The 12814-nt window shown below is 36.2% G+C and overlaps 1 protein-coding gene across 7 annotated transcripts in view; it reads left to right on the top strand.

Moving 5' to 3' along the window:
• LOC134804722 (TLD domain-containing protein 2) overlaps positions 1-12814 on the top strand; it is a 146463-nt gene that overhangs the window by 1854 nt on the left and 131795 nt on the right. For 2 of the 7 annotated variants that reach the window (XM_063777899.1, XM_063777896.1), the window contains exon 1: positions 3758-3862. The exons of 3 other annotated variants lie outside the window; for them this stretch is intronic. The gene's annotated coding sequence lies outside the window, so the exon portion shown is untranslated. Of the gene's footprint in view, positions 1-3757; positions 3863-12814 lie in introns of those variants that run through there. 2 more of the 7 variants (XM_063777898.1, XM_063777901.1) reach the window with 2 other exon arrangements.

Here is a 12814-nt window from a genome sequence, read left to right as displayed (position 1 = left end):
ACTGCTTGAAATATAACACAATGAAGTATTATGTGACATGACATACAAAATCATGAATCATTGTCTCTAAAAATATTTTTCAACATTAATAAACTTTCTGGCCATGATTGATATCATTGTTAATGTTAATGTATTAAACCGATACTGTTTACAGTCTGGACGGATTTAACGTTATCAACGAACTTAGGGTTATCGCAAATGGTTATCTCAATATTTTCTCTTAATTGTTGTTTTTAAATACAATTCAGTTTTATTTACATTGAGTAGTGATAAATAACGTATTAAAATTATGATTTCAATAGCTAAAAAAGAGAATTAATCAAAGAAAGAATGAACACACCTCGTAGATACATCTGGCCCGGGAGAATGACAGGTCGTGAGTCGTGATATGTCTATTCTACTTATGGTTTACTCAACTTGTTATTAACACTTAATTAATATTTATTTATTGACTATTTGGTTTATTCTTACTGTATCAATACAGTTATACCTATTCAGGACTTAAAGATTCTACGTCTGACTCAGTCTGTGCAGTGTGCACTTGTGCAGCCAACAGTTTTTTTAGTTTTAGTTTTTTGGGAAGAGAGAATATGACGCTTCATTTCCGAACTTCCGACACCTCCTGGGCGGCAACTCGTAACTAGAGGAGCTCAATCAAATGGAGGGTGCAACAAACTTGCTATTATTACTATCTAAAATATCTAAATACATTTCACGAAAATGGGTGACTTTGTGTAAGTACATACAGTCTTAAAGTGACCAGTTTACATTGCTCTTGAATTTTGTGAGAGACACGGAATTTTGGTTTTAGACTATTTTAATTAAAAATAAAATTGATAGGACCTTGACGTGCCGTAAATATACTAGTATTCTCAGGTAAACCGGTTATGACGTGATTTTTAAATATTCAAATCGAGCTAATATTTTGCGCATATCAAGGTCGAGCTAGAATATCGGAATGTACTAATTAAAATCCTATGCCTACTTACAGGCAATATGACCGTTGGTGGCACAAAAGTCCATCCATGACTAATAAATACAAAATTGATAGCTTTCCGAGACAGAGGTTATGGGCAGGGACAACTGAATTACCACACAGGGCAGAAACTTTGCTCATAAAGACTAATAAAGTGTATTATGTAATGTAGTTCACAAACACTGGAAATTGAGAGGTTGGGACCATCAATATTCAAATGCCTTTCATCATTTTACACAACACGCAATGTTGCACTGTGTGCCTTTCTTCGTTCTTACGGTTGACTGATAGAGAATGCCAAATGAAATCAAGTCCGCTATTTTTACGTATGTATCAATAAATTATGTAATTTATTATCATACCAAATTCGAGAATAATTCTAACGGACCGGGACCAGGACGGTCTACGAGTAATTAATAGTTTTATAACTCGTACCTGCTAACGGCTCATGATATCTCATGTCATGACCCGCTTAATTTGTAATAACAGTAGGTAATAGTATAAAAACCGATCAAGAGCATGTCGGGCCATACTTAGATTAGGGTTCCAAAGTTGGCCGTCAGTCAGAGGAGGCAGAGTTGAAAGGGGACCTCTTGTAGATAGGTACTATACATGTAACAAGCAAAAGGGAGTATTTTCGCCGCACTTTCTGTCTTTTTCCTAAGAAATGAAGACTTAGGTGCCATCCCTACTTTACTTGAATTTAAAAAAAGTTTAAGTGGTGAGGCCTAATATATTTTTATTAATATGTGTAAACGAGTAAATCTTTAGTAAGTACTTTTCTATATTAATTAATCCGTGGGCACTTTCAAACTTTCTTTCGTGGGCATATTCCCAAGCTATCTTACATTTATTTTTCACACCCACACCCTGTATTTTTCACAAAACATGTATTTTTTTAATAACAGTTAAACAAGGTTTTGGTTGTTATTAAGGCTTATAAAAACCTTCGTCAAAAACTAGTAAAACATCGCCAGAAGTAAATTTAACAAATACATATATGTGACGTTATCTATTATGAAAAGGGACCTTATTGTCGATGGCGCTTACGCCATTATTAACGATACTCCGATATAAATACAATGCAGCGAGACGCTGTGCGGCATAAGCGCCATCGTCAATAAAGTCCCTTTTGCATAAATAATGCCCCATATATTTAGTAAAGATATTTTAGGTAATATAAACCCTCATACAGGCTGTAATTGACTTGTACCGCATAGCGAGAAAGTTCAATACAGGACTCATGGCTTGTAACGCACTGAGAGAAAGTTCACAAAACGCAGCTTCGCAATGAACATTCTAATTAGCGTACAATTTCGTACATTTTTTTGATGTGAGTTTGAATTCCGCACGATACCATGTGACCGCTAGAAAGTATAATGCCACCATTTATAGTCCTATAAAACGAAAAAATATTCATTTAAATACCTCTTCTAAATAAGAAGTTTTAGCCTATTAAGTATGAATATAGCACGTATGAATTTCACTAATCCCAGATAAGGCCTAGTTTACCCTCTGGGTTGGAAGGTCAGATGGCAGTCGCTTTCGTAAAAACTAGTGCCTACGTCAAATCATGGGATTAGTTGTCAAGCGGACCCCAGGCTCCCATGAGCCGTGGCAAAAATGCCGGGATAACGCGAGGAAGAAGAAGATAGCACGTATGAATTTGACATAATTCGAAAAATTTTGATGGACACTGCTTGGCTGTTAACTATACGGTAAAAAAAAAATCGATGTGGCTTAGCACTTCTGTTATCACAAAATATATCCTAATTGTTGTTTTGCAGCACATTTTTAAATTCCGATTTGTTGACATCATATGGAATCGTCCATTAATTAGGCTAGGATGCTGATTATAATGCTACAATATAAGAGTATAAATACGAGGAATCAATGATGAGAGCAAAATCCACAATGCAGGTATTGTCCAAACTGCAGAAAAAGCATCTGTAACAAACGTGGTCCGCGGAACGGAAGTAAAACTTCACATTTTTTACCTCGACGGGCGATACCAATCATGGCCTTGTTAAGGCAACGGGAGGGGTTAATTTTCCATACAAGTCTGTACGTTCTCTGTGTATTTTCGTTTAGTTTCTTCTGTGGTTTTTGAACCTAGAGCAATGATTGTTCAAAATTTAGTTTCGATTGGATGAGTTTCGATTTTTGAAGGAAGTAACAGTGAACTGTTACCTCTGTTACGAACGAAGCCTCAACCCTTGTGATTTTGACTGCGGGTTTTTACTTTTTAGTCGATACTGCAGTTATACTCGTACTTATCACATCAAGCCGCCTTGCCGGCCCACCAATGAGACAGAAATCTTCGATTAAAATTCTCAAATCTGAAAAGGAGGTCAGCTCATATTTCCTTTTAAGCAAATAATCAGTAATATGTAGTTATAATCAATGTTAGATCGGTAACGTGTCGTTAAATACAAAAAGTTTCTCCTCCCAAGTTCAAGTTCCTTTGCTTTGTGTTCATTGATGACGAATTGAAATTACATGCATTTCGAGACAGAGGATCGAATTGCGTGCCTGGTTTGAAAATGGAGCATAGACCATTACATTAGTATAATTCATTAAAAGGTGTTTCCAATCCGTACAAGCTAAGAGTAGTAGTATACATGTAGAGTAAGTAAGGAAGTAGGTGTTGTGGAACCGTCCTGTGATTATATGGGGGCGGCGTCGGCGTTGGTGTGGAGCGGGGTCGGACCCGCCGGGGCGCACTGTTGTTCGCCGCCCTGCCGCGCACCCCTGTCCCTGCCCAGCGCTCCTATCTCTATCTAACATCAGTTGCACGCTTCCAGCCTTCGAAGCAGATCGTGTAAGCGTTATGCCGTATTACCTCCAGCCAGCGCTTCTTCACACAAACCTTGTACAGCCTCTTCGGTTCGTTGCATCGATGCATGGACCACATTAGATGCTTTGACTGCACTTCATTATTCATTTATACTTGCCGAAGACAGCGATTCGTTAATGTTCCATACATCATAGTCATTGTTTTGTTATCAATGTTATCATATAGGGAAACTAGTTCCATAATCATCATGAGATCATGACTTGTAAATTAATTCATACAATCATCGCCAAAGTTAAAAAATAGCAAAAATCAGTTGTTGTTTCGTAGTAAAAGCAGTTTTATTAGAAATTAAAAGTGTTTTGTGTATTGGTTGGCATCGGTTTTAAAGAAAAAAAAAACATGTTTTATTGAAGCTCAGTGGTAGTTTGCATTAAAGCTATAAATAAAAAGCCAAATGGTTAATGAACATAAAATAATAAATCAATTTTTGCTTTACATCGGTATAAATTTAAACATAATTCACGTTAAACAATTTCGTGATCGGTCAAAGTAATGCATATATAGTTCTCCCTAAAATTTTGATTGCAAAGGTGAAAAAATGTAATATTCATTAGGTATAGTAAATAAATATAAACTCATTCAGAACACTAACACAAAATAGTATTTGTATCGCCCACCTGTTTGAAATAAGTTTTCTACATACAACATAGAAGCAAAAAACTATGTTGTTTAGTGAGTGGCATGCATGGTTGTCGAGGATAACAGCTGATCGCGGAGCCCGCGCCGCGCTGGGCGGCCGGGCCGGGCCGGGCCGGGCGGCCGACAGGGAGCAGGCGCGCCGCCGCCGCAAGGTCGCTGGTATCGAGCGGCACCGGTCAAATATTTAGCAAGCGCAACACGCGTCCGGTGTTCGCTCCGTACTCGCCACCCTCTACACTCAACTTATTCTTTTACAATATAGCTATAGTTAGTTAGACCAAGGAAGTCTGCAACGATTTTGATAGAACACGCAGTGAAAGTGTTATTTATACGTCATAATTTCATAGTAGTTTGACGTTTAAAATAACACTGGCTTTGCGTGTGCTATCAAAATCGTTGCAGTAATATTTATAATCTGGGGCCGATTGCATAACAACTTGTGTAATAAATGGTAATAATATTAGCTGATCTCTTTCCAATTCCATTGATTAGAAACAGTAGTAATAATATTAGCTGATCTCTTTCCAATTCCATTGATTAGAAACAGACTTTCACTACTATTATAGTTACAAGTTCAATCGGCCTCTGATTATCTGCTGAATACTATCAAGGAAAAAATGTTAGTTTTAGAACTAGGTACATATTGGGGTTGTATTGTACATGTACAATAACCTAAAGTTGTACATAGTTGTAGAATTATTGAGATTATAGAGCACAATGTGGTAGGGTCCGTTTAGGCTTTGCAACCGTTTAAATAGAACAAAGTGAGGGAGTGCCACTATATAAACGTCATATTCATAGAAATTAGACAAACTTTGCCATCGCAAATGCCACGCAGTTAGCTTGGTCCGATTATCCGGTTCATGATATTGACTATTAATTGAATTATATTAAGAGGTAACTCTCTAATATAATATAAATTATATCTAGAGTAATTTAATTTGACAATAATTTCGTCGATGGCGTGGCCATACCCGGGCAGGGTCGCCTCCGCTTAGTATAAAACTGATACGATGGGTGCTTTTGAACATATCTTTACTAAGATCTTATATCTTACTTACTTACGATAAAATTGGCAATAAATTCTCTTCCATTGGATATAGCAAAAATCTTAAATCATGAAACTAAGTATTTTAATATTATTATCCTCTCGAATATTTGAAATTAACGGATCATTTATGATTTTAATAATCGAAATTGTTTTATATTCTGAATAATATCGGCTGACTGTCTCAGGAAACGCGGTCAAGTCCAGTTCCCATTTTCAAATAGAGCATGCACGTTGTTCGACTCGATCGTCCCCTATTCCCCATCCCGTGGGACGTGACTGAGGTATGGCGGCGATCAATCAAATGTTGCTATTCGTTGTGGTTTATGTCAACACGAATAGCGTGGAGGTTTCGTGACGATCATATACGAGATCAAAATAAACTCATACGAAAATGTACCTAAACTTTCTAGCTATTCTTTGACCTGACTACGTCACTAAGCGTGTTCTAAGCATCTAAGCTTTTAATTAGGTGAATCCATGTATGTATGAAAATTATCGATTCAAATCAAGCTGCGTGGGGGTGGTTGCAAATTTAGAGTGCTGATCACAGAGTGTAGGGCATACCACAGTAGCGGGGCGGCCTTTAATTGGATCCCCCATTGCGTAGGTACCTAACTATTCTGAGACATGTGAGCGCCACTTTAGATCTTCAAACAAATTTTGCTGCCCAACGGATATCTAAGATGTCGGGCCACTGAAAAAGCAGTCACTTGCCTTAACAATTAAGACGACGTATAGCGAGTAGGTAATGCATAATAGTGAACAATCTGAGTCAGTTTGAAATCCGTATCAGCTGTCTAGTTACATAATTGCCATGACGATGACAATGCAATAATAAAGTAGAAACAGCAAGAAGAGTAGGTGCTTACAGTTAAATAAGTTTTAAGTAAGTTTAATTTTTGGTAAAAGCTTTTATCGCTGACTATACTTTTTTTCCACAGGCATTAATTAATAATCATTGAGACAATTCCAACAATCCCAAAAACAATTATCTTGCGTTGTTTTATCACAGAGTTCCCATGGCCACCTCCCGCCTCCATCATCAGATCAGCTCCATGTCATCATAATATTGCGTTGTCATCCGATTTACATGTGTATGCAAAATTTCAGCTTAATCGGAAATCGGTAAGTGGGTCAAATTTAGCTTCCAAAAGAGCGTAGCCGTGTTTACATGGAAAAGCGGCCCTTTCACCAAATGTTTACTGTTTTTTTTTATAAGAGCCCTTATGACAAGTATTATTTCCTGTAAGTTTCAACTTCCTATCTTTGTTATTTTTTGAGATATGATTTTTTTAAATTTTTCATAAAATTGCTTTTTTTTTTCACATTGGCTAATGCAATTTACGCAAACTTTCGGTACAGTATTCTATATATAGAGACTTACAAATACTATAAATAATATTTAATATTACCAACAAAATTCTTCGATAAATGTAGGAAACAAAACTTCAATATTTTTTTTCTTGCTTTCGAGAAGGGCGACACCAACAGTTCTTTGTTAGGTGATTGCTTATATAGAGGCCTATAACATATATTTTTTTCAAAATAATCCAGTTGGTACATCATACTAGAAAATGTAAAAATAAAGGATACGGTATACCCACACCCGCAAACGAATTACACAATGATAGGTGAATGACAGATAAATAAGTCGCAAAAGAGATGACAGTGCATTTGCATGATTTTGCGATTAAATTATCTTTCATTTACCTACATATTATAGTGTAATTCGTTTGCGGGTGATACCGTATCCTTTATTTTTACATTTTCTAGTATGATGTACCAACTGGATTATTTTGAAAAAAATATATGTTACAGGCCTTTATATATGTAATCACCTAACAAAGAACTATTGGTGTCGCCCTTCTAGAAAGCAAGAAAAAAAATATTGAAGTTTTGTTTCCTACATTTATCCAAGAATTTTGTTGGTAATATTAAATATTATTTATAGTAGTATTATATCGGTCTATTTATAGAATACTGTACCAAAAGTTTGCGTAAATTGCATTAGCCAATGTGAAAAAAAAAGCAATTTTATGAAAAATTAAAAAAAAAAATATTTCAAAAAATAACAAAGATAGGAAGTTGAAACTTACAGAAAATAATACTTGTCATAAGTCTTATTAAAAAAATTACAGTAAACATTTGGTGAAAGGGCCGCTTTTCCATGTAAACACGGCTACGCTCTTTGACCCACACTAACATACATAATACATTACATACTAACAGGACAAGTTAAATAAAAGCTTGTAAAAAGAGGAAGAAGTAAACAAGTTTTTAGGAACAGTCCGAATCGGCTGTTGATAAATTTTCGGCAAATATGTTTTCTGTTACAGTACGAGTTTAAAGTAGCTTTTTAATATGTACATTTTAAAAAAGCTATACGAGCGTTGTGGATGACAAATTCCAAGCAAGGAAGGCTTTATTTATTTAGGGTCTATTACCTACACTACAGGCAACAGGCTCTTTTATTTAAGCCGATAGTGGCTGACCACTTCTGCATACAAATGTGGTCCAAAATGTTCCCATTTACCTCCCTGGATATTAAATAATGGAATTTTATTGTATATTAAATTAACCATAGCCTTGCTAGGAGTTAGGAGCAAAAAAAAAGTACATACATACAATGTTTTCAAAGCTCCTAACTCTTATAATAATTTAAAAATCAAAGGAAGAGAAGGGGCATTTACTCGTACCCTCAATACAGGAAAAATAATGTTTACCAGCAGAATTTGTATGCGGTAAGTTTGATAGTAGGTAAACTCTGCATACCATACAACTTCCTAATAAAAGGACGATTAATGAGGAACATTAGGAACTAGTAAAGTTGTAAACAGTTGCTAGGTGTTTTCACGTTAGGCGAGTTGCGCATGTTATCTTTAGAGGAAAGTCGTATACTGCGCGCAACTGCTTCTTCACACCAATAATCTCCATTATCCTCTCAGGATATTAACATTATAGAAAATGTTTATCAATGTATACCTAATACTTGAGACATGAAAATTATAAAAACTTGGCTAATTACAGCAAAAAGTAGGAAAGAAAGGCTAGTTACTGGGGTGCATAATTTGACCTCTGGAGCATTTACCCTATTTGGAAACCATTTTTAGGGTTCCGTACCCAAAGGGAACGTAAAAATGAGACCCTATTACTAAGATTGCACTCCGTCCGTCTGTCACCAGGCTGTATTTCATGAACCGTGATAGTATTTCTGTTGCTTAACCCTTTTTAAGGCCCCAGTTATACAGATATGCTATGTGAAAGTTAAATACACTACCATGTTTGTAATGCACTGGGGAACACATCTACGGCGAAATCAAAAAACGAAATCATTAAGAAAAACATGTGGTCAATATATGCACTCAGCCTGTTAGTGCACTTGAGTTTTCAGATGATCTGTTTCCAATACACCTATTCATTGACATAACAAACATAAGGTGCTAAGGTGTATAATACCATGCAAAAAGTTCTAATTACAATACTTATCGATATAGCATGTAACCTTTTCTAATTTTATTAATCTTAAGTGGCAAATGATACACTTTCCTGACACTACAAACAACGTAGTACAGTTATTGCAATTCACGATGGAGTGTGGATTTATCAAAATTAGACCTTGTCACCATACCAATAAGAGTATTGCCACTCGCCATCGTGAATTCCAAGAGCTATAATTCAAATTATTAGATACACCGACGTGTATATTTTTAATAGTAATTATAATGGAAACTATGACGATAGCTTGCTTCCCTTGACAGGCATAGTGCATAAATTGACCACATACTATAGATTAATTAATTACACTAAAATTAAATACTGACCGAAAAAGTATGAATGAGGAAAGAAAGCCTGATATACTCGCTATATAACACCATTATAGTTAAATAAAAAAGAGGATGTTCTTCTCCGTAAATGTTTATTAACTAAGTGGTTTCCAAATCGTCTCTGCCTTATAAAGGGTTAATTATCAGAAATGGAAATTGTACAAGAAATCCAAAATTTTATTTACTTATTGTAATAAAAAACCTACTTAGAAAGTACAGTGCTCTAGAGCACAAACGTATCTTTTTCTGCACACTTTTTTGTACAAGAACGACCCACTTTCAGAGCATGAGAAATAAAATAGTTATTTACGATACAAGTGCGGAAAAGAGGAACTCGTGTCGATTTAAAACACTCCCTTCGGTCGTGTTTTAATTTATCGCCACTCGTTTTGAATTACCTATTCGCACGTGTATCGTACAACGTTTTACAGTCCATATGGCCCTTTAAACTTTTGACATCGCACGAAAAGTGCTATTTTACGCACTAGTGTGGGAAAATAGGACCATATATTATGTACTGTAAAGGTTGTTACGTATGTTACAAGTTACATGCCGAAATGTCACTACTTGTAACGAGTGTATATAGTTATGATGTATATAGGTAAGGTCGCCATCAGATATATCGGAGCGGCCAAGGTGCTCACAAATATCTGAACACGCCTCTATTGTCAAGGCGCTAGAGTGCATGTTCAGATATTTTGAGCACTTTGGCCGCTCCGATATATCTGATAGCGACTGTACAGTCAAGTTTTATATTTCAAGTGTATTACTCAAAAATATGTCCCATAGTTCTTATTTCGCTGACATCATTGAACGGAAATAAAAGCTGACATATATAAGAGCTATGGAACATATTTTTGAGATAATTTGTGCACCCATATTTTTACACTTGACTGTACATATCATGTGACGCATATTATGAATGAAAAGTTTAAGTCGCACGTTGATTCTCAAGGCAAGTTAGCTAAGCACCAGGCAGAGTACTGTGAAGGAAGACATACAGACGCAGTACAGTGTTCGTTGCCAAGGGTACAGGGTGGGTACGATCAGCTGAGCTTACGTAAGGTTCGCGGGTTGGCGGGGGGTCGCGGGGTTGGGCGGAGCGGGGCGATCAAGGGCCGATCGATAAACGCTTTCGGTCCGTCGTGTAGGTGTTCGTTCGAAATTCGGAGTTCAATTTCACGCATCCTAATCTCACAGCATTTTGCCTGATGCTATTGTAATGAGATGACTAATAAAAATACGCATCTCTCTGTAGCAGGATAAAATCGCATTATATCTAATGTTGCAGCTTATAACACTTTGCGGGATCGTGGCAGGATATTCGAGGGCGTAGACGTAATGGAAAAAGAATTCAGGTGTATACCTTATAGAACAGCGAAACCCCTCTAGTGAATTTGCTATGGGTACTATCTTTATTCCTTGATCGGAATCGATTGACACCTCACTCATCAAAGTCGGCTCAGTATTAGTTTCATTAGCCCTTCCTTAGAATTCCCGTTGTCAAGTAAAAATTATCCCACAGCCCAGAGCCGTATTGACTACTCACCTTCTATCTAGTATGCTCTGCCACTCAGGCCCTCACTTTTGAACAGCTACCAGTGCCCTGTTTATCAAAAGCTTGTAACTTGTAATACAAGTGGAAGTCCCCTTCTAACAAAAGCTGTCAAAAAGGGACTTCCACTTGTATTACAAGTTATAAGCTTTTGATAAACAGGGCACAGGTGCTCGGATGTAATATAGAAAAGTACTCACTAGATGGGTTTCGTTGCTCTATGTGCTCTACAGTTCCACAGGGTGTGGCCCGTAATAAATAAAAGCAAAACATGAAACTGGAGATTTCTAGGAGTTAGCTTAGGGGCTAGCTCTTAGACCATTAGGTATTCTGGAACTAATTACGTAATTAGTACCAGGAGTAGGTTTTGCTCAAGTAATCAGACTATACCAAATTCTGAATATGCTAAGTGCTGTAGGCCAGGGCCTTTATTAAAAGTTCAAGTTGGTTAATCTTGGACCGCTGCCACTCGCTAAGGCCGTTAATAGCTAGAACTAAGATTACGACGATTTTCCTTCTCCTTCAAAAAAAAACCTAGGTAGAACCTAGATAGGAGTTAGTATTGCAAAATGTTAATATTGACTGGAACGTTAGAATTTAGTGTTATTAGAAACATTTTTATATCGTTATTATTTGATGAGAGACGATGCTTCTAAAAATGCACTTTAACTAGCGGTATAGTTTGGTTTTTTTAGCATTAGAAAGAAGGTAAGCGACCTTGACATGTATTTTTGTTAAAAATTTCCATTGAAAAATAAGTCACAGCAAATATGTTAGAATTATAAATCATATACGATCTTTTACATTCTTTTGCTTTCATAAGTAATATAAACTAATTTTTAAAGCGTTTTTCAATATTTTTTAATAAAAAGACACGTCAAGATTGTTTACCTTCTTTCTAATGCTAACAAAAACGAACTATAGTAGTTACAAGGACCGTAGTTTCATTTCATCGTTAACAATTAACAAATTTAACAATACACATGAGTTATACTATAATCATCCCCGAAAATAAACCTAGTTTAGTTTACTTGGTTTAGACCAAATGAATGAGCGATCATTCCACACATGGTCGTTCGTTGGAGATAACCACGTTACCGGCTGCTGTATCTTATTGCAACATGATAGTACAACTTGAATTGATTCTTAATCACGTACCTTATATTTTAAATACAGTTTTATTTTTGAATATCTTAAAAATAGTCCAAAGTGAATCTCCGTCCGTGTCTTAAAAAAAATAGTTATATAGGTACTTATATTTCACCTTAAATGACGTCCCCTTAAAGTTGACCAAAACCAAGCAAAACATCCTGATTATTTTTTCAGGGATAAAGCATTGATTTTCTGCTAGACCCAATGGTTGACTGGTAGAGAATGCCTTTTGGCATTAAGTCCGCCATTTATACATTTTTCTTTGTTTGTGCAATAAAGTTAAATAAATAAATAATTTTAGATACACATGCAGCACGTACGCTGTAGCGATGTACGAACAATCTAGACCGCCACTGGTGTTTAGAAAAGTAATTTGCATTTTGTATGGTCATTGAACTAACTGAGCGCTTCCGCGCTTTGGACTGTGGGCGATGCACGGTGTGCATTAAGATGATAGTGGAGGACCGCTTCTCCATACAAACGTGGACCCCATTTTCCTCCCTGGATATTGACATTATGAACAATATTTTGGCAAAATTTATTGTATATTAATCATAGACACCATAGTTATGCCTCTAGCTAGACTCTTGAATTTTTTCGATGTTTTGATTATTATAAGAGTTAGAAGCGATTGGAGCGAAAGCGAAACACAAATTAAATACGATTGGTTAAAAGCTCTTAACTCTTATAATATGCAATCAAATAATCGATAAGCTCAATCGAAGGGGCATAGCCATGGCTAATACTCGTATACTTCAAA

This window comes from Cydia splendana, chromosome Z (assembly GCF_910591565.1).
Source record: "Cydia splendana chromosome Z, ilCydSple1.2, whole genome shotgun sequence".
In the NCBI taxonomy this organism is placed as follows: Eukaryota; Metazoa; Arthropoda; class Insecta; order Lepidoptera; family Tortricidae; genus Cydia; species Cydia splendana.
This window is presented reverse-complemented; position numbering and strand designations above follow the sequence as displayed.